The 20,572-nt window shown below is 35.5% G+C and overlaps 1 long non-coding RNA gene across 1 annotated transcript in view; it reads left to right on the forward strand.

Annotated features, from left to right (window-relative positions):
* Window positions 1-20,420, forward strand: part of LOC141576388 (uncharacterized) — a 217,108-nt gene extending 196,688 nt beyond the window's left edge. The window contains exon 4 of the long non-coding RNA XR_012504764.1: window positions 20,118-20,420. This is a non-coding gene — a long non-coding RNA (uncharacterized LOC141576388). The remainder of the gene's footprint in view (window positions 1-20,117) is intronic.
* Window positions 20,421-20,572: the final 152 nt, after the last annotated feature.

Raw genomic sequence — 20,572 nt, forward strand, 5'->3', positions numbered from 1 at the left:
ATCATTCATCTGTTGGTGGTCACTAACGTTGTTTCTATATCTTGGCAACTGTAAATAATGCTGCTATAAACATTAGGGTGCATGTATTTTTTAAATTAGCGTTTTTGTTTTTTTTTTTTTCAGATATACATACACCTGGGAGTGGAATTGTTGGGTCACATGGTAGTTCCATTTTTAGTTTTTTGAGAAACCTCCATACTGTTTTTCACAGTGGCTATACCAACTTACATTTTCACCCACAGTGTATTAACGCTTCATTTTTCTCTACATCCTCACCAACATTTCTTATTTGTGTTCTTTTTGATGATAGCCATTCTGACAGGAGTGAGGTGATATCCCATTATGGTTTTGATTTACATTTCCATGATGATTAATGATGTTGAGTATCTTTTCATGTGCCTGTTGGCCATCTGCATTTCTTCTTTGGAAAAAATGTCTATTCGTTTCTTCTGAATTCCTCCCCAACACAACACCGAGCAATTGTGGGAACACTAGCTATGTGCTGTACAGTTTAACTCAATTCTGACACTATCTACCCAGAGATAACATCAGATTCCATAGGTTAAGTACTCGGTCCTGCACACTGTTTCCCAGCCTCCTCAGACATCAGTCACAAGCCCAGGCTATTACCTGTGCTTCTGAACAATTAGCTACAAATTGGAGGTTCATGACCCCTCCATAGACTAAAAACACTGGTCGCAAGTCCAGGTTGTTACTTGTACTCCTGACCAACTAGCTATAAATCAGAGCTTCCTATGACCTCCTTATCCAGTTTGATTAATTTGCTAGAGTATTTCACAGAACTCAGAGAAACATTTTACTTTACTAGATTACCAGTTTATTATAAAAGGATATAACTGAGGAATAGTCAGATGGAAAATATGCATAGGGCATGGTATGTGCCCTCTCCAGATGGGCCACTCACCCCACATCTCGACCTGTGTTCACCAAACCACAAGCTCTCTGAACCCTGTCCTTCTGAGTTTTTTGGAAGCTTCACCACATATGCACAATTAATCAAACCATTGGTTATTGACTGTTGATTTAACCTCCAGTCTCTCACCCCTCCCCAGAATTTGAAGGGTGAGACAGAATGTTCCAACCCTTCAATCAACTTAGTTGGCTTTGATGGCTACCAGCCCCCATCCTTAGGTGCTTTCCAAAAGCAAACTCCTCAACATAACAAAAGGCATCTTTATCACTCAACACTTAGGCTATTTCAGGGTTTTGGGAATTGATCCAGGAACTGTGGAGGAAAACCAAAGATATATAAGAAATATACTTTTGCATTTATCTGACCAACATATACTTCCTATAGAGCACAAATGTATATCCAGATAAGTAAGATAGCTCGATCTAACACAATTTGTATATATTTATTTTCTACTTTATTGTTATGCCAAATTCTAAATTGTGTCACCTCACAAATGTAAGCACAGTATTATTGACACAAAGACAACTCTGTCAGGAATTAGAAGAAATGGAGTAGTAATAAAGCATTTATCCAAGGAACTACTCTGTATCCTTGGAATGTGTTGTAAAATGTTTCTACCATCTGTGTCATGTATATCCACTCAAAAGTTCAAAAGGCAGTGTAATTCTTTTTAAATGAAAATTATTGATTGTGATTTTAATTCTGAATTATAATTCTTTTCCAGCCTCTTCCATTTTTTAACCAACATATAAGGGAAATAGTAAGTTACTCCCTATTATGGGCTTAATTATATTCTTATAAGTAAACTGGTCATATTGGATTAGGGCTCCACATTCTTGACTTATTTAATCTCAGTTAACTCTTTAAAGTTCCTATCTACATATACAATCTCATTGGGGGTTAGAGCTTCAACACATGAATTTGGAGGGAGAGAAAATTCAGTACATAACACGTTATTGTGTATCATCCAGAACAGTATGATAATAGTCATTAAAAAGAAATTTTCCGTAAATAAATTAAAGATATAATAAGTACATAGAATCAAAGCTGTGGTAGAGTGGCTGCTGTCATGATTCTGAGCTGCTTATGATGTGCTGCTGCCACCCTACCCAGGCTCTGCCCCAGGCCGGGTTGCCTCTGCATCCTTGGCCAAGTTTTCTCCTCTGTTTTGGTAGCTCTACATCCTGCACCATGCTAGAACATAGGGTAAGCATGGCTGGAGTATGGCTTAGCTCTGGCTGTGCCAACCACTGTCTACTGTGGGAAACATTGGAACTACTGGAACAATCCCTAACCACTACATCAAAAGTCTGTTGCTTTACTTATAGTTGGAAATAGATCAGAGAGAGAGTAGCATCATCACGATAGTGGAGTAAGAGTTTTCAGCCCTCATTTCCCCACAGAAACACTAGTTTTCACAATCACTCTTGAATGAGAATAGCTTTGTGGGAGCCTAGAAATCCAGCAGAGAGATTCCAGCAGTATGCTGGAACAAAAAAATCTAAGAATAGATGCATTGAAGAGGGTAAGAAAAACAGTTTCCCTTTACTTGTGTCATCTCTCCCCCATGCTGGCACAGCTCAGTGCTAAGAGATACCCTCTTGGCCCATGATTTTTCCATGGGAGAGAGTGAGAGCATAGTGAGCACCCATCTTCCCCAGCTCCTCAAGAGGCCTATTTTTTCCCACCCAATCCACACTAGAGATATTGGTATGGCTGAACAGTCTGGAGGCAGCCAGGAGAAGGGAAAACTAGTAGGAGCCCAAGAAACTGGAGCACAGAACTCAAAAAAAGGCATGAATTCTACTAAGCATCTTGTGGATTCCACCAACAGGCCTGACAATAAACCTTATACGACATATCATCTGCAGACTACACTAATTAGCCCATGAAAGCCCCCAGCCCTTTATGCATACCTCTTACCATAGCCAGAAGGACACACAAGCCTTTATAGATTGTGGAAACTGGCAGAAAGACTCCAGTGCAACCAAGGCTATAAGAAGATCCACAAGTAAATGTGTAGAAAAGGAGGAAAAGCAACAGGTTGGGACCTGTGCCCATGGGAGAGGACTCAAAGGAAATAGGAGAATACATAGGCAGGCAGAGACACACCCTGGGTAGTGAGTCATGAGAGCCACATTGGACATCCAGTCCTGTGATCCTACACAGGAGAGATAAGCCTCCTTGGTTGGTTGGAGGACTGCTGGGACTAACAGGAGTTCTGTGGGAAGCCTGGATGTCACTCATGAGGAACACACATGCACTGACTTGCCCCCAAGACAATGTAGAGGAGTGGTTAGGGATTGTTCCAGTAGTTCCAATGTTTCCCACAGTAGACAGTGGTTGGCACAGCCAGAGCTAAGCCATACTCCAGCCATGCTTACCCTATGTTCTAGCATGGTGCAGGATGTAGAGCTACCAAAACAGAGGAGAAAACTTGGCCAAGGATGCAGAGGCAACCCGGCCTGGGGCAGAGCCTGGGTAGGGTGGCAGCAGCACATCATAAGCAGCTCAGAATCATGACAGCAGCCACTCTACCACAGCTCATGACCCAATATATACCAAAAGTCCATGTGGAACCCTCCTCCCCTGCAGTGCAACTCCACAATAACATGGGGTGGCAGAGGCTGGGTGGAGTTATTGGCAATGAGGGACAAAGGGGATTGGACCCAAGGCTGCATCTGAATATAGAAAGGGAAACAATCACTAGTGCTTATGCAAGCAGCACACTGAAAATAACTCAGACCTTTGTCTGTGACCAACATGAACTGAGTGCCTGCACAGGCCCCCTTACTTCAGCACTTCCTACCTCTGGGGCAATGGTTCCAGTGCTGGCAGAGGGGAAAGCCCACACTTAAAGGGAACAGATCCAACTGTAATCCAACAATCAGGGCTTCTGTTAAAGCAACTCGGGACCAGACCTTACCCCTGATAAGGCAATGACAGCCACTGAGCAAAGGAAAAGACACACTCTACACCTGGCTCAGCTCTAGCCAGTGGTGGTTTCAAGCCCCACTTCCTACCAAGGTGATAGCTGCTAGCTCCCTGAGGAAAGATGTGAAGTGCATCCATATCAACTCCAGCCCTCCCACTGAAGGCATTGGGCACATTCAATCTGTATGGGGATGCTACCATATAAGAAGACATCTTAAAACCTGCAATAGGTAAAGTTTCACCTAAATTCATAGAGGCAGATAAAGTTAAGCAATATGAAAAGGCAGAAGAACTACCCTCAATTGAAAGAGAAACACCTGAAAAAATTAATAATAAAACAAATCAACAACTTACCAAATAAAGGATTCAAGCACTGGTATTAAGAATGTTAACTGAGTTTGGGAAAAGAATAGATAGAAACAGTGAGAATTTTAACAAAGAACTATAAAGCATAAAAAGATCTAGTCAGAAATGAAGAATTCAATAGCTGAAGTGAAAAACAAACTATAAGGAATGAATAGCAAATTAAGTAACACAGAAAAATGCATTTGATCTGGAAAGCAGAATAATGGAAATCACTCAATCAGAACAACAAAAAGAAAATAAATTTTAAAAATTAAAACAGCTTTTAAGAGATCTCTGAAATGACATTAAGTGTATCAGCATTTACATGGTAGGGGTCCAAAAAGGAGAAGAGAGATAAAATGGGATTGAAAATTTATTTGAGGAAACCATGGCTGAGAACTTCTCAAAATCAAGAAGGAAACAGATATCCAGTTACAGGATTCACAGAGAGTCTAAAACATGACGAACCCAAACAGATTCACACAAAGACATATCATAATTAAAATAGCAAAAGTTAAAGAGAGAATTCTAAAGGCAGCAAGATAAAAACAAAGAATCATATACATGGGAACCCTCAGAAGGCTATAAGCTGATATTTTTGCAGAAACTTTGCAGGCCAGAAAGGAGTGCATAATATATTCCAAGTGCTGAAAGGGAGAAACCTGTAACCTAGGATACTTTACCCACTAAGATTATCATTTAGATATAAAGGAGATATAAAGAACTTCTCAGATAAATACAAACTAAAAGAGTCCATCAATACTAAACCTACAATAAAAAAATATTAAAGAGTCTTCCCTAAAGGAAAAAACAAGTAATAATCTATAGGAAAGGGAAAATCCCACTAGGAAAGGCAAATATATAGTGAGGACTGTGGATAGGCCAGTTAAATAAGTCAGTAAGAAGATTAAAGGACAAAACATTGTAAAATAAACTATAAATACAATAAATAGTTAAATAGTTAAGGGATAGAAATGAAGATGTAAAATATGACGTCAAAACACAAAATGAAAGGAGGGAAGTAACAAATGTATCTTTTAGATTGTGTTTGAATTTAAATGATTACCAGGTTAAAACAAGTAGATATAGTTATTTGTCAGTATATATGAACTCCATGGTAACCACAAATCAAAAACCTACAATAGATACACAAAAACTAAAAAGAAAGGAACACAAGCATACAATTAAAGAAAATAATGAAACCACAAGAAACAAAAAGGAAGAAGTAAACAAATAACTACAAAAACAACCAGAAAACAGGTAATAAAATGGCAATAAGTATAAAAGTATAAACCCATCAGTAATTACTTTAATGTCAATGGACTAAAAGTTCTGATCAAAAAAAAAAAAAAAAAAAAAGAAAAAGAAAGAAAGAGTGGCTGATTGGATAAAAAAATAAGACCCTTCTATATGTTGCTTATAAGAGACTCACTCTAGAGTTAAGGACAAACAGACTGAAAGTGGGGGGATAGAAAATTTATTTCATGGAAATGGAAATGACAAGAAAGTGGCATTAGCAATACTCAGGATAAATAAACTTTAAACAAAGGTATAAAGAAGACAAAGAAGGATATTATATAATGATAAAAGGATCAATATAAGAAAAGGGATATTGCACTCATTAATGTATAGGCACCGAACACAGGAGAAACTAAATATATAAAACAAGTACTAACAAAAGAAATCAATAATAATACAAGAATAGTAGGGGACTTTAACATCCCATTGATATCAATGGACAAATCATCCAGATAGAAATTCAGTAAGGCAACAGCAATCTTAAATGACACAATAGACCAGTTGGACTTAGGAGATATTGATAAGATGTTACATCAAAAAGTAGCAAAATACACATTTTTATTCAAGTGCACATGGAACATTCTCCAGGAAAGATCACTTAATAGTCCACAAAGCAAGTCTCAGTGAATTTAAGGGGACAGATATTATATCAAACTTCTTTTCTGACCATGATGGTATGAAGTTAGAAATCAATTACAGAAAGAAATATGGGAAAAGAGAAAAACCCATAAAGAATAAATAAAATGCTACCACAAAAACAATGGGCCAATGAAGAAATCAAAGAGGAAATCAGAAAACACTTTGAGACAAATGAAAATGGAAACCCAAATCAATGGGATGCAGCAAATCAGTTCTAAGAGGGAAAATTATAGCAACATAGGCCTACCTAAAGAAACAAGAAAAATCTGAAATAAATAATCCAATCTTCCATCTAACGGAATTAGAAAAGGAAGAACAATCAAAACCCAAAGTCAACAGAAGGAAACAAGAAATAAAATTAGAGAGAACATAAATAAAATAAAACTAAAAAACAATAGAATAGAGCAGAGAAACCAAAGTCTTGTTTCTTGAAAAGTTAAACAAATTTGATAAATCTTTAGCCAAGATCACCATGGAGCAAAGAGGATCATATAAACAAAAGAAGAAATTAAAGATAAGAAATAGCAACTGATACAAGAGAGAGAGAAAAAAAATCACAAGAGAGTACTACAAACAGTTATATGCTAACAAGTTGGACAACCTCAAAGAAATGGACAAATTTCTATATACATGCAACCTATCAAGACTGAATTAAGAAAAAACAGATAATTTGAACAGACCAATCACTAGAAGTGATATTGAATTTGTAGTTAAAAAAAAAAAAAAACTCCCAGCCAGCAAAAGTCCAGAACCATATGTTTTCACAGGAATATTCTCCCAAACTTATAAAGAAGAGATAATAACTATCCTTCTCAAACTATTCCAAAAAATTCAAGAATTTTTTGAGAGACTCTCAAATTCATTCCATGAGGCCAGCATTACCCTGGTAACAAAACCATAAAAAGACATTATAGAAAAGTTACCAGGATGAGAAGGAGGTGGGAAGGGTTAAATTGGGAGTTTGAGATTTGGAGTATAAAAATTTCACAATCATGTTTTTTCTCTAAAATTGCAAGAGGCTAACCTCAGCATTATGAATTACTGTAGTTTTATTACAATAAATAACTATAGTTCTATAAGACTTTACTGGAAACAAAATTTAGTTTCCACTATATGTTACTGAAGCAATGATCCTTTAGATGATCAAATATACAACAGAAGAGAAGAAATTATTTAAGAAAAGCAGGATAAAGACAAAGTTTGATGATAATACATTCAAAAAGCAAATGTTTGTTGAAGATCATTTATTTAATATAATAGATGCCCTCAAACTGAATTCCTTTCACAAAATGTCGATGGAATAACATGAAACATTGTTAGTACCTTGCTCTTCTGAGTCTCTTACACCTTCATATGTTTGAGAGGGGGTAGCTTTAGTTTTTCTAATTGTTAGTTTTGTATTTGTTATAAATTTAGTAATAGGGAATTAAGTGGCTTAAGTTAAGCACAATGAGCACCGGCATGATAAAAGAACATATTATTACATTTCTCCTCACCTCATAAATTTATCTCGTATTAGTCTACTATCATATTCATAGGCATTACTTTGTTCTCTAATTGTCTCTATTTCTGAAAACTGTATCTATTATAGCTTTTATAGGAAAATATGAGTAAAAAAGTTCATTGCGAAGTTAAGGCTTTATTTCTTGGATGTCTACCAAAAGCCCTCCTTCAAAAATTTGTTTTCATGGATTTGACATTGGCCAAAGTTTTGATTTCAACATAAAAGATCATTGATCTTGATTGGTTTTCAGAACACAAGGAGTGAATACATTCTTCTGGGTAATAGCCCATTATCTAAGAACATAGATATGTATGTCACAAATTAAGATGATTTATTCATTTAAAATAAAAAATATAACACAGACCAAAGTAGTCAAATTGCATGATTAGCACATCCTCTTTCTATAAAAATACCCACATGAAAAGTCAACATCATAAGAAGGTTGCCTTGTTGCAGCACAGACTCTGAACAAGTTGGATTGAGGTAGGACCAGAAGCGACCTTTCTACATAGGTAGACTTTGTTCTGATCTTTTACCCACTTTGATGGATTTCGTACTTTGACACATCCCCAAAGTAGATCCAACTTCCTATTGCGTTAACAAGACATACATATCATAAGAACATTCTGTGAGGAGTTTAAAAAAAAGGTTTATGTAATAAACAAAACAGTAAAAATTTACAAAATCCCTTTTTAAAAATCTCTTTTCCTCCAAAGTTAAGGAGCCTCATTTCTCCTCCTCCTTTTTTCATTCACAATGCCTCTAAAATACTAGTTTATTTTCCAAAGTAATTTTGTTCCTAGCTTCAGTTACCACACTCAGCAAAACAAAAGCCTAGTAATTTGCCCTATAGTTGGATCTTCAATTATTTCTCAGATATGCCTCTTGGGTTTCTAAGTTCATCTAGCCATGAGGAACTCAAATATGTGATGTTATTCAGCTATAATTGCCTGATTTATACATCTCTGTAACTGTCCTTGTCAATAGGACAGAAAAAGTACTCAGGATCTATTGCTGGCCCCGAATCCTTCTTTGGAACACATTTTGATGGACACTGTAGCCATTAGTCCCTGTAACTCTCTTTTCCCTTTGCTTTTATCCCCATATTAGCTGAAATTCATTTTCTTTAAATATGTTAATACAGATAGGAAAATAAAAGCTGATATTATTTTCAGATGTAGGAAACTACTTTAAAGGCTTTATACTTACAGATATATTTCATTCTCACAACCACCCCGTGGACACTACTGTTACTTTATATATGTAAGTGTAACAAGAGGCACAGCGAAGATAATTTGGCCAAGTTCACACAGCTATTTAGTATTCTTTTTGGAAGTTATAATCAGGGAAGTGTAATTTCATAGCACAGAATCAATAGAAGTTAGATCTTCTCTTCTAATCCTGTGGATCAATATTGTAGAAAATCAAACTAATTATTCAGGTCAACAGGGCTTCATGTGCCCTTCATTTTGTGTATTTGAACAAATCTGTTATCACTTTATGTGTATTTTAAAAGTTTAATCTAAGATAAGGGCGAAATTAGCCTTTCTAGATGTCCCTTAAACCTATGAATCTTAGCCTTTATGCTATCTTTTTACCCAGATAATTTGACAACAGTGTATCATTGACAATAGTTTATTTTGGCTATCTTATTTATCCTGATCAGTACCCAGTGCTAATGACTGCAAAATCCAGAAAGAAAAAAACAATGGCTGCATTGGTTTTATATAATTCATTTTGGCTACTGAACATCTTTGAATATCTTGTCTATATATATATTTTAAGATTAAAAGGTCAATAGCAGTTTTGCAACAATCAAAAACTGGAAACACCACAAATATGCATAAAGAGAAAAGAATAAACAAAAGGTCGTATATCAAAAGAACATCGTACTTCTCAGCAATATAAAAAGAATGTACTAATATAAACAGCATCGATGAATCTCAAAATGTATAAGTCACATGAGCCTAATTAGGGCAAAAAGTAAACACTTTGTGATAAGAATAATATAAAATTCTAGAAAATGGAAATTATTCTATTGGAAAGCAAATCAATGGTTACCTGGAGGGCAGAGAGAGAGGAGAGAAAGACATTAAAGGGGACAAGGTAAATAAGAGGATGATGGAGAGTTTCATTTATCACCACTGTGAGGACAGATTTATAGGAATGTCAAAACTTATGCAAGTATACAGTTTAAACATAAGCAATTTATTGTATGTTATATATATCTTTTAATTTTTTTAATTTTTAAACAATTTTTTAATTTAAATTTTGTTGGGGGAGGTAATACAGTTTATTTTAAAATTTTATTTATGTATTTATTTTATAATATATTTTTAATTGAAGTAGCATTGATGTATAATATTATATGTTACAGGTATACAATATAGTGATTCATAATTTTTAAAGGTTATATTCCATTTATAGTTATTATAAAATATTGGATATATCCCCCATGTTATACAATGCATCCTTGTAGCTTATTTTATACCTGATAGCTTCTACCTCTTGATCCTCCACCTCCATTTTGCCCCTCCCCCTTCCCTCTCCACCCTGGTAAACACTACTTCCTTCTCTACATCTGTGAGTCTGTTTCTTTTCTGTTATATTCACTAGTTTGTTGTATTTTTTTAGATCCCACATGTAAGTGATATCTTATAGTATTTGTCTTTCCCTGTCTGAATTATTTCACTTAGCATAAAGCCCTCCAAGTCCATCCGTGTTGTACACCAGGAACTAATAAACAACATTTTAAATCAACAGTACTTCAGTTAAAAAGCAAACACCCATTTAAAATATGGGCAGAAAAACTGAACAGACATTTTTCCAAAAGAGGAAATGCAGACGGCAAACAGAAATATGAAAAGCTGCTCAGCATCACCAATATCAGGGAAATGCAAATCAAAATCACAATGAGACACCATCTCACCTCTGTCAGAATGGCCATCATTGAAAAGAACATGAATAACAAATATCGGCAAGAATATGGAGAAAAGGGAACCCTTATACACTGTTGGTGGGTAAGTAAATTGATGCAGCCACCGTGGAAAATAATATGCAGGTTTCTCAAAAACCCAAAAACAGAATCACCGCATAGTCCAGCAATTCCACTCCTGGGCATATACCTGAGACAAACAAAAACATCAATTCAAAAAGATACATACACCCTACTATTAACAGCAGCAATATTTATAATCACTAATACATGGAAGCATCCTAAGTACACATCAATAGATGAATGGTTAAAGATGTCGCACATATGTGCAATGAATGGAATACAACTCACCCATAAAAAAGAAGGATATTTTGCCATTTGCAGCCCTTCATTCACTTTTTTTTTTTTTTTTTTTTTTTGCGCTTCAAAAACCAGAATTTTATAACTGGCATAAACATTTCCATTGCATCAAAAACAACAAAATACCTGGAAATAAACCTAATCAAGGAGGTTACCTATACTCTGAAAACTGTAAAACCTTGTTGAGGAAATTGAATATGATACAAAGAAATGGAAAGATATCTTGTGCTCTTGGAGTAGAAGAATCAATACTATCAAAATGGCCATACTATCCAATGCAACCCCTATCAAAATACCCATGACATTTTTCACAGAACTAGAACAAGCAATTCTAAAATTTATATGGAACCATAAAAGACTCCAAATTGCCAAAGCAATCTTTTGTAGGTCTTTTTTTTTTTTTCCTCTTTCTTCTTTTTGTTCTCTTTTCTTGTGGTTTGATGACTAGAGAAGCTCCTTTAACATTTGTTGTAAAGCTGGTTTCATGGTACTGAATTCTTTTAGCTTTTGTTTATCTGTGAAGCTTTTGATTTCTCCATCAAATCTGAAGGAGAGCCTTGCTGGATAGAGTATTCTTGGTTGTTAAGTTTTCCCCTTTCATCACTTTAAATATATCATGCCACTCCCTTCTGGCTTGTAGAGTTTCTGCTGAAAAATCAGCTGATAACCTTATGGGAGCTCCCTTTTATGTTATTTGTTGCTTTTCTCTTGCTGATTTTAACATTTTCTCCTTGTCCTTAATTTTTGTCAATCTGATGACTATGTGCCTTGGTGTGTTCCTCTTTGGGTTGATCCTGTGTGGAATTCTCTGTGCTTCCTGGACTTGAGTGATTGTTTCCTTTCCCAAGTTAAGGAAGATTTCAGTTACTATCTCTTCAAAAATTTTCTCAGGTCCATTCTCTCTCTCGGACTCCTATAATGCAAATCTTAGTGCACTTCATGTCGTCCCAGAATTCTCTTAAACTATACTCATTTCTTTTCATTCTTTTTTCTTTTTTCTGTTCTGCAGTAGTGATTTCCACTAATCTGTCTTCTAGCTCACTGATCTGTTCTTCTGCCTCATTTAGTCCATTCTTGGTTCCTTCTAGTGTGTTATTCATTTCAGTGATTTTATTCTTCAACTCTCTTTGGGTATTGTTTATATTTTCCACCTCTTTGCTAGAAACTTCGCTCTGTGCATCTAGACTTTGCTTGAGATCTCGGAACATCTTCACCATCATTACTCTAAACTCTTTCTTGGATGAGTTGCCTATCTCCTCATCACTTATTTCTTCTTCTGGGATTTTATCTTGTACCTTGGCCTGGGAGATATTCCTTTGCTGCTGATATTGTCTATCTTTCTGTTTGTATTTTTAGGTAGGTTAGTTACTTTCTCAACCTTGTAGAAGTGGCCCCCTGTGGGAGACGTCCTATATGTCCTAGCAGTACACTCCTCTCTTGTCACTCAAGGGCCTGGGTCCAGCTGGTCCCAGTGTAGAGTCTGGCCTGTGTTTGTGGATTCATTCCATATGCTTTGGGATTGCTGTTTCCTTATTTCTAGTATCTCCCCCTGGTGGATGAGGCTGAACTAGAGGCTTATGCAGGTTTCCTGGTAGGAGGAGTCAGTGCAGTGCCTGCCCACTGCTGGATGAAACTTGGTCCTGGACCTCTGATGGGTAGGGCTGTGTTCCCACCCAGTATGTTGTTTAGCCTGAGGCTTCCTAGCCCTTAAGCCTATAGGCTGTTGGATGGGGCTAGATCTTTGTGCTAATGATCCAATCAAGATGTCAACCTCCAGGAAAATTCATGTAGATGAACACTCCCCAAATGTCAGCCACCAGCTTTTATGTCCCCTGGATGTGTTGCATCCATCCCCTGCATTCCCAGGAGACCTTCCAAAACCAGCAGGCAGATCTGGCCTAGGTTCCTATGAAATCACTGCCTATGCCCTTGCTCCTGGTGCATGCAAGAGTCTGTGTCTGCTTCCCAAGAGAATGAAGTATCTATTTCCCCCAGTCCCATGAAGCTCCTGGACTTAAGCCCCACTGATGCAGGAAAAATGAATGTGGGGCATGAGGAGGGCCATGTCCCAGGTCTTGGTTTAGGGCCTGGGATGTGCCCTGCCAAGTGTGTGTCCTTGGCTTTGTGCAGGAAAGAATTCAAGAACAAACCACAGTTGAGTAAATGTAGATTTATTTAGAGAGATGCATACTACATAGAGAGTAGGCTGTTTCAGAAGCCCAGAGGATGGCCAGAGAAAGGCGATGAAGTGTGTGGGTTGGACACTTAGGTTAAAGTAAAAGTACATACACACTCCATAGATAGAGTGCAGGCCATCTCTGAAGACAAGGGAGTGAGAGAGGTGGCAAGGTGTGGCATTGCCAGTTTTTATGGGCTTGGTAGCTTCACATGCCAAGTGGGAGGACCATTCCAACTACCCTGGGGATTCCCAGGAATTGGACCACTGCCCACTCTTTGACCTTTTATGGTTAGCCTTGGAACTGTCATGACACCTGTGGGCATGTTATTTATCATGCTAATTTGTTACAATGATTGTATAATGAAGCTCAAGATCTACTGGAAGTCAAATCTCCAGCCACTAGCCATCTTGATCCTCAAGGCCTACTGGGAGTTGAATCTTCCACCATTTTGGTGTTAATTGCTGAGTCATTTCTTGAATGGCTGTGCCCTGCCCCTTTCCCTCCTGTCTTACCACTGACTTTCAAAACCAGATATCCTGGGGTCTCCTCCTCCCAGTGCCAGAACCCTGGGCTGGGGAGCATGACATGGGGCTCAGAACTCTCACTCCTGTGGAAAGGCCTCTGCAACTTAATTATTCTTCACCTCTGGGTGGCCCACCCAGGGGTTACGGGGCCTGATTATATTGGGAGCACACCCCTCCTACCATCCCACTGTGGTTCCCTCTTTATGTTTCCAGTTGAAGAAGATCTTTTTTGCTAGGTTCCAGTCTTTTTTTTTTTTTTTTTTTTTTTTGATGGTTGTTTAGCAGTCAGTTGTGGTTTTGTTGTCGTCATGAGGAGAGGTGAGCTTGTGGTCCTACTATTCTACAGACCAGAAATCCTGTTATGTATGTTTTAAAAATTTCTTACCTAATGAGGCAGAAACCATCTCTCACCCACCATAAAAGGCAAAATGTGGATTTCTTAGCTTTCCTTTCAGGTAGAGCACAGATATAGGACCAAAAGTACAACATATTTTGCATAAGAAACTAATAACATGAAGAACCAGGAAGCAAATGGATTCAGTTAAGGCACAGTCAGTTTCTGGCTTTAGAGATTCTAGCCTAATATCTATAGTCCATTAGTCTCTGTAACATCATGGTACCAGTGATATCAACAGCAGATCAGTTCAACAGTATCATTTTGGGAATTGTTCCTGGCTGCATAGCTTCTGATCATGTTTCTGTTGCTCTCTTAGAGATTCTATGAAGTTTCATATTGTCCTTTAGTAAATTCATTTTTCTCCTCAATTAACTTTTTTTTAAGATTAATGCTTTATTTTATTTTATTATTATTATTTTTAATGGAGTTACTGGGGATTGAAACCAGGACCTCGTGCAAGCTAATCATGTCCTCTACCACTGAGCTATGCTCACAGCCCCCTCAATTGACTTTTTGAAAATTATTATATTAATTTCAGGTGTACAGCATTTTAATTTGACATTTGCATACTCTATAAAGTGACCACCACCATCAGTGTAGTTACCATCTATCACCATAAAGTTGACCTCTTTCATTCATTTCACTCATCCCTTCAACTCCTTTCCCCTCTGGTAACCACTAATCTGACCTCTGTATCTATGAGTTTGTTTTACATTATTTGGGTTGTTAGTTTGTTTTGTGTTTTTCTTTCAGATTCCACATATGAGTGAAATCATATGATATTTGTGTTTCTCTCTCACATTCATTTAATTTAGCATAATACCTTCAAGATCCAACACATTGTTGAAAATCACAAGATTTCATTCTTTTTTATGGCTAAACAGTATTTCATTTTGTATATATACCACATCTTCTTTGTCTATTCATTCATTGATGGACACTAGGTTGTTTCAATATCTTGGCTATTGTAAATAATGCTGCAATGAACATAGAATGCATATATCTGAAAAGATAATCAGTGTTTTGAGTTACTTTTATTTATATGGAACTAGGAATACAAATCCTGCCAATAAAATAAACATTCATTGAATATTTATTATATAATAAGTACAAGAATTTTCCTCAACCACCAAAAAATAATAATGAGATTTATATAGAGGTATAAGTAAACAAACAAAACAATTGAATACACATGTATAAAGAGATATGGGATCACAGATATCAACATCTTCCCAATTTTTACGTGCAAGATGATTTATCACTTACATAACTTGACTGTCATTTAAAAAATATTATAGTACTCAACATGAAAGCAGTGGATCAGATATTTGATGCAATCTGGTTGTGACAAATCCATGGTTAAAATGATGCCCAGATTAAATGGATCTGTAGGTAGTTGGTTTGTGAATCCAGGATTACTTAATCTGATCTGCTTTATAGTCATTTATACATTGCATTGCTTCTGTTCCATTGCTTCTGTCTATTTTTAATGGATATTTGGAGTTATGAGAACTATTCTATAAGTATTATTGTTCATTAAATATTACTTCACACATTCTCCTTTACAAACATCACCATGTGGTAAATATCACTAACAAGACTGTCTAGCAGGATAGCCCTATTACTCATCAACAGTGTGGGTAGCTTAGCAATAATTTCTCAAAAACATGTTTTTCATCTAAATCTAATTCTCTGCTTATCTTTCTTCCCCAAACTTCCATGCTTTAGAGACATTCTTGTAAAACAAACTAATTTCAAGTTATCCCATGAATAATAATAATGATAATTAACAATTAATGGAGACTTAGAACTTGTGTGGCATGGCTTTTATTGCTTAATGTGTACCATTTCTTTTTAACATCACCACAGCCCTATGCAAAAGTAGAGGCAATGAGTAATTAAGTAATTTTTTCTAGTTCACAAATCTGATGGAGTCAGGATTCGAACTTGAGACTTTATGACTCTGAAGTCCACATCACTAATGCCTAAAAAAGTGTAACGCCAATATTTTCAAAAATCTTATTTTGTCAAGAGAAAGGAATCCTCTTAAAATACTGAATTTACTGACTTAAATAAAAGCAAAGTAATTATTTTATAGACATGCATATTTTTAAAAAATGATGTCATGTCAAGTCTCTAGTGTTTAATTTTAGTTTGTTTCACAGGTATAGTTAGAGAAATAACCTAGAAAGAAAAGAAAGTCCATGTCAAATTGACAGGAAAAATTTAGTGATGAGTTAGAAATAAATCCTTAATTATCCAGTACTTCAGTCCTATACAGAGAGCTATCTACCATCTGTCACAGACAGCAGTATTGTGCTTGATAGTAGAGCATTGCAAACTGACAGGGTTATTATATAGAATATCAAACCAATGTAGTTCAAAGCAAAGATCACTAAAAAAGTAAACCATGTTATCAAAATGTGTATGTTTTTCCCAAGCATTATTAATCATGAAACAGCAGCAATAGTATTTACTATATCAACAGGAAATATATTCAATACTGTTACTATCATTCCAATGGAAGAGTCCTATTTTCAGTCATTCTCCCAAGCACTTGCTTCAAAGGAACAAATATGTAATACAGTACATGTTTTTTTAATGGTGTTCAAATATATATACTCCCACACACACATCACATACATACATATGTTCTTTGTTTCCTTTTGTTTATTTTGACCTTAAAATCTTATTATTGTGGATAAAATATTTTTAGGACCTGCATTAATTTACTCAGAAAATGTACTGATTTAATTTTACATAAAACAGTCTTCACTCAGTGAAAAGATACAAATCAGTAGAGAAATCAAAATTGCAGGTGATACATATACAATGTGTAGGAGATTATTTTATTTAATCCCTCTCAGGGACATTTGAAGCTCTTATTTATTGGCTTATATTTTGTATATATAATTTTTAAGTTATTCTTATTATTTTAGGCAAACTAGTGACAAGAAGCCCATTTCAACATAATCAAATATTTACGCACACTCCCTATGTGCAAAGCACCATGCTAGCTGGCATATATAAAAAGAATCATAGGACCTGATCCTAATAATATTTTTTTCTTTGAGAAGAGACCATGATTTAGACCTTCCATGATCTTATGCCAATCTCCTATTATTGAATCCAAATGAATAAAAGTTCCTGCGCACAGTATATAACACTGACATACTTAAGAGTTACCTGCAAAGCTATAACATTCTTTGCATATTCAAAATATTTCTATTTTCAGATTTATATTTTTCTGATGAACCTCTATTTTACAGATGAAATTTTATATTGAATTCTCTTATGAGAAAGAAAACCAACACTTTGCTTTATTTTCCAACAAGCACCACCTGTAATGATGCAGTGTCAATAAAGTGGACAAAATTCTACATCCCTTAGCAATAATTTCAGAAATGGCCATTAGCACTAGTTCTTTACTTCTATTAATCATTGGAAAACTGTAGGTGAGATATATTTCAGGGTTACCATGGATTGAGATATATTAAAACTAAAATGTGTGCACTTGAAAAACATGAGAAAAAGTGTTTGCTATCAATCAAGATGACCTTGTTTTAAGGTTATTGACAATATATTCTTTCATATATGTCATTTTAAGCTTAGTAAAATATTCAGTGCAACAGAAATCACCCGAATAGTTTGCATCCAAGGAGTCATTTTTTTAAGCAAGTAAAGAAAAAAATGTAATAGGTAAAAGAAATATAATTATCATAATCCTCTTACTGTACCCACTGAAATTTAGATCTAACTTTGACCATAGCAAAGGGTTCATTCTTGAATAAGTAATATGACTTCATATCTTACTTATATATGACTGTTCTTCAGATTTCTCATGAACAAAATGAGACTCCTCAATGCATTATGACAAAATATCTCCTCTTATTGCAAGTTTTGTTTAAGTTCCATTTTTAAGGAAGGAATAGTAACTCTGAATTAATTTGATTTTTAAAAATTTTTATTACGTAGCAGAGATCAGCTTATTTGAACCAAACAAACTCTTTTTTGGCTCCAAAGAAGAGAAGTTACTGAACTTTCTATTCACAGCCCAACTGGAATCATAGGATCATGTACTTCTTGAGATATATATTTTTCACTCTATCATATTTACAACAGACCCTGAAAGTGAAAGTCTTGGAAATGTAACTGTAAGTGTACAAGTGTAACATTTGCTGTGGAAAAGTCAATTGAGGTAGCAGGAAACAGTCACCTTAATACAGTATATTCAGCTTCTCTCATTTGCTTTACTTAGAGCAAGGGTCTTTTAACTATTTTTAAAGCCAAAAAGTGTCTACATAAAATATTCTCATCTCTAAGAAATGCTTCATTTATAATATGATTAGAACATTTTTGCATTAACAGCCTTCTGAAAGGTTTCCAAATTTTTATAATGTGACTGCAAGCAACTGAATAATTTTGCACTCATTATTCCTGGGTTAAAAATTGGTGAAAACATATGAAACATACATATGATAAGACATCTAGTAAGGTGATACTGCATTGACATTTCAAAATAAATGCTTAAAGGAAATATATATAATATAAAATGACAGGTTTATAAACTATGTTCAGTCTTTTGTGTTTCAGCTATATTATGTTCTTCTGAAGCTGGCTTATCTTTAAATAAATATCCAAGATTTGAAATCCAAAGATGAAACATTACTATAATGCATAGAGAGTTGTCACATTTCAAATCCAAAAGCAAATATTTTGATGATAATGGAGAATTTTTTTACTTAAGTTTTTTTACTAAATTTTTACTTAACTACAAACTTTATTTTATAAATAAAAATAAAAGATAAACATGGTTTAGAAAGCCATATCATAGAAAAAGTTACATTCAAAATCAAATTACCGTAACCAATTCTGGCTATCTTTCCATAGGTAACTCTTATTAATTATTTATGTATATCATTAGAGAAAAAATGTGCATAATGTATATTTGATATACAGTTATGTATATTTATATTGTATATTGTATTTTTGAAATAATTGCACAGATGCAATAATTATATATACTATTCTGCACTTTGCCTTTTTTCAGGTTAAAATATACCAGAGGTCTTTATCAAATGGTATTAAGAATCTATATTTTTAATGGAGGAACGACATTTCATTATAAGAGTGAATGATATATTTAATATATAAAACAAACTAAAATATGTTAAATGTATTAACCATTCCTCTACTGATGATACTTAATTTGTTTTCATTTTTGGTTACTACATACAATGCCACAATAAAAATGTATCACATACATCCAAATGATGAAAATGTAGGGATAAAGTGTATATAAATTTCTGATAGATTTTGCCAAATTTTCATTCAAAATTTGCACCAGGAATCTGGCGTGAAAGCATAAAGAACTCTGCTGACTCCCCAGGAAAAATTTTTTTTAAATCAAATATTTAACATCTCTGGAAATGGTTCTAAAGGCATACAGCAAGGAAGAAATATTTATTCAAGAATATCCACTAAAACTTGGTAAGAACAGCAATAATCTGCAGTATTAGAACAACAGACTTCAAATAACTTGAGCTCCTTTCTACTTCCCAGCTCAGCAAGATGGAATCTCCATTCCAGAATGGTGCAGGCAAAAATACATTGATCCCTCTACCCCCATATCCCAGTTAGAGGGCTATATTCCCAGGAGGGACAGGATATTGGCATCCTTATCCTTATCCCAGATAACTGTTGTGCAGGCTAAGTTCTAAGAAATTTCATTTGAGAGCTAGGTGAGCCCTCCTTCCACCCAGCCTGCATTTGTAGGACAGAGAATCTACTTTGGGTGGAGCACTGCTGAGAATACTAGGGCCCTGAGCATCCTTGCTCTGGCTCAAATGGTGGAAGTTCTATATGAGGAGAGGCAGGTCAAGAAACACTGAGGCTACTCACCTCCTTGATTAAGCTCCAGATTCTAAAGCTGAGAGAAGCTTGTCTTTATACCCACTCCCTTTCCAAAGCCATGGGTTGGAGGTTTTCTCTGGGGGAGAAGCAGCTCATAAAACAGAAAGCTCTGAATGACTTCTGAAAGGAACTGACGTCATTTCCTTTTTGCAGCAAAGTATGGAGTAATTCAAACCTATGGATCCACTCAAAAACAATGGAGGTTGTATTGAAAAACAAGATCTATTGGAGATATAAGGTAAACACCAAGATGGTGAGTTTGTCAGAGAGAACCAGGGAAAACAATTGCTAAGAGCCTTTCTGGCATTAGAACAAATCTCAAACACTGACCTTTCAAAGGATCCCTTGAAAAGTATTTATTTGGATCAGTTTGTGTAGCAATTTTTGCCCCAGGGCATTGGTGAAAAATAAAGCATTCAGCTTATAACTGAGTTGCTTAAGAGCTAGGTATCATCAGGGAAAGAGACATGCTAAGAGAGCTCTACCAAACCTGCTGTCATCTCAGGATGACTGTGGGCATATCCAAGGCAGAACCCTTTGAAGGGCATCATTAGAGGCTTCACACTCTGTCAGGGAGGGGAATAGACTTCACAAATATAATTCAGCCA

Source organism: Camelus bactrianus, chromosome X, assembly GCF_048773025.1.
Source record: "Camelus bactrianus isolate YW-2024 breed Bactrian camel chromosome X, ASM4877302v1, whole genome shotgun sequence".
Classification (NCBI taxonomy): Eukaryota; Metazoa; Chordata; class Mammalia; order Artiodactyla; family Camelidae; genus Camelus; species Camelus bactrianus.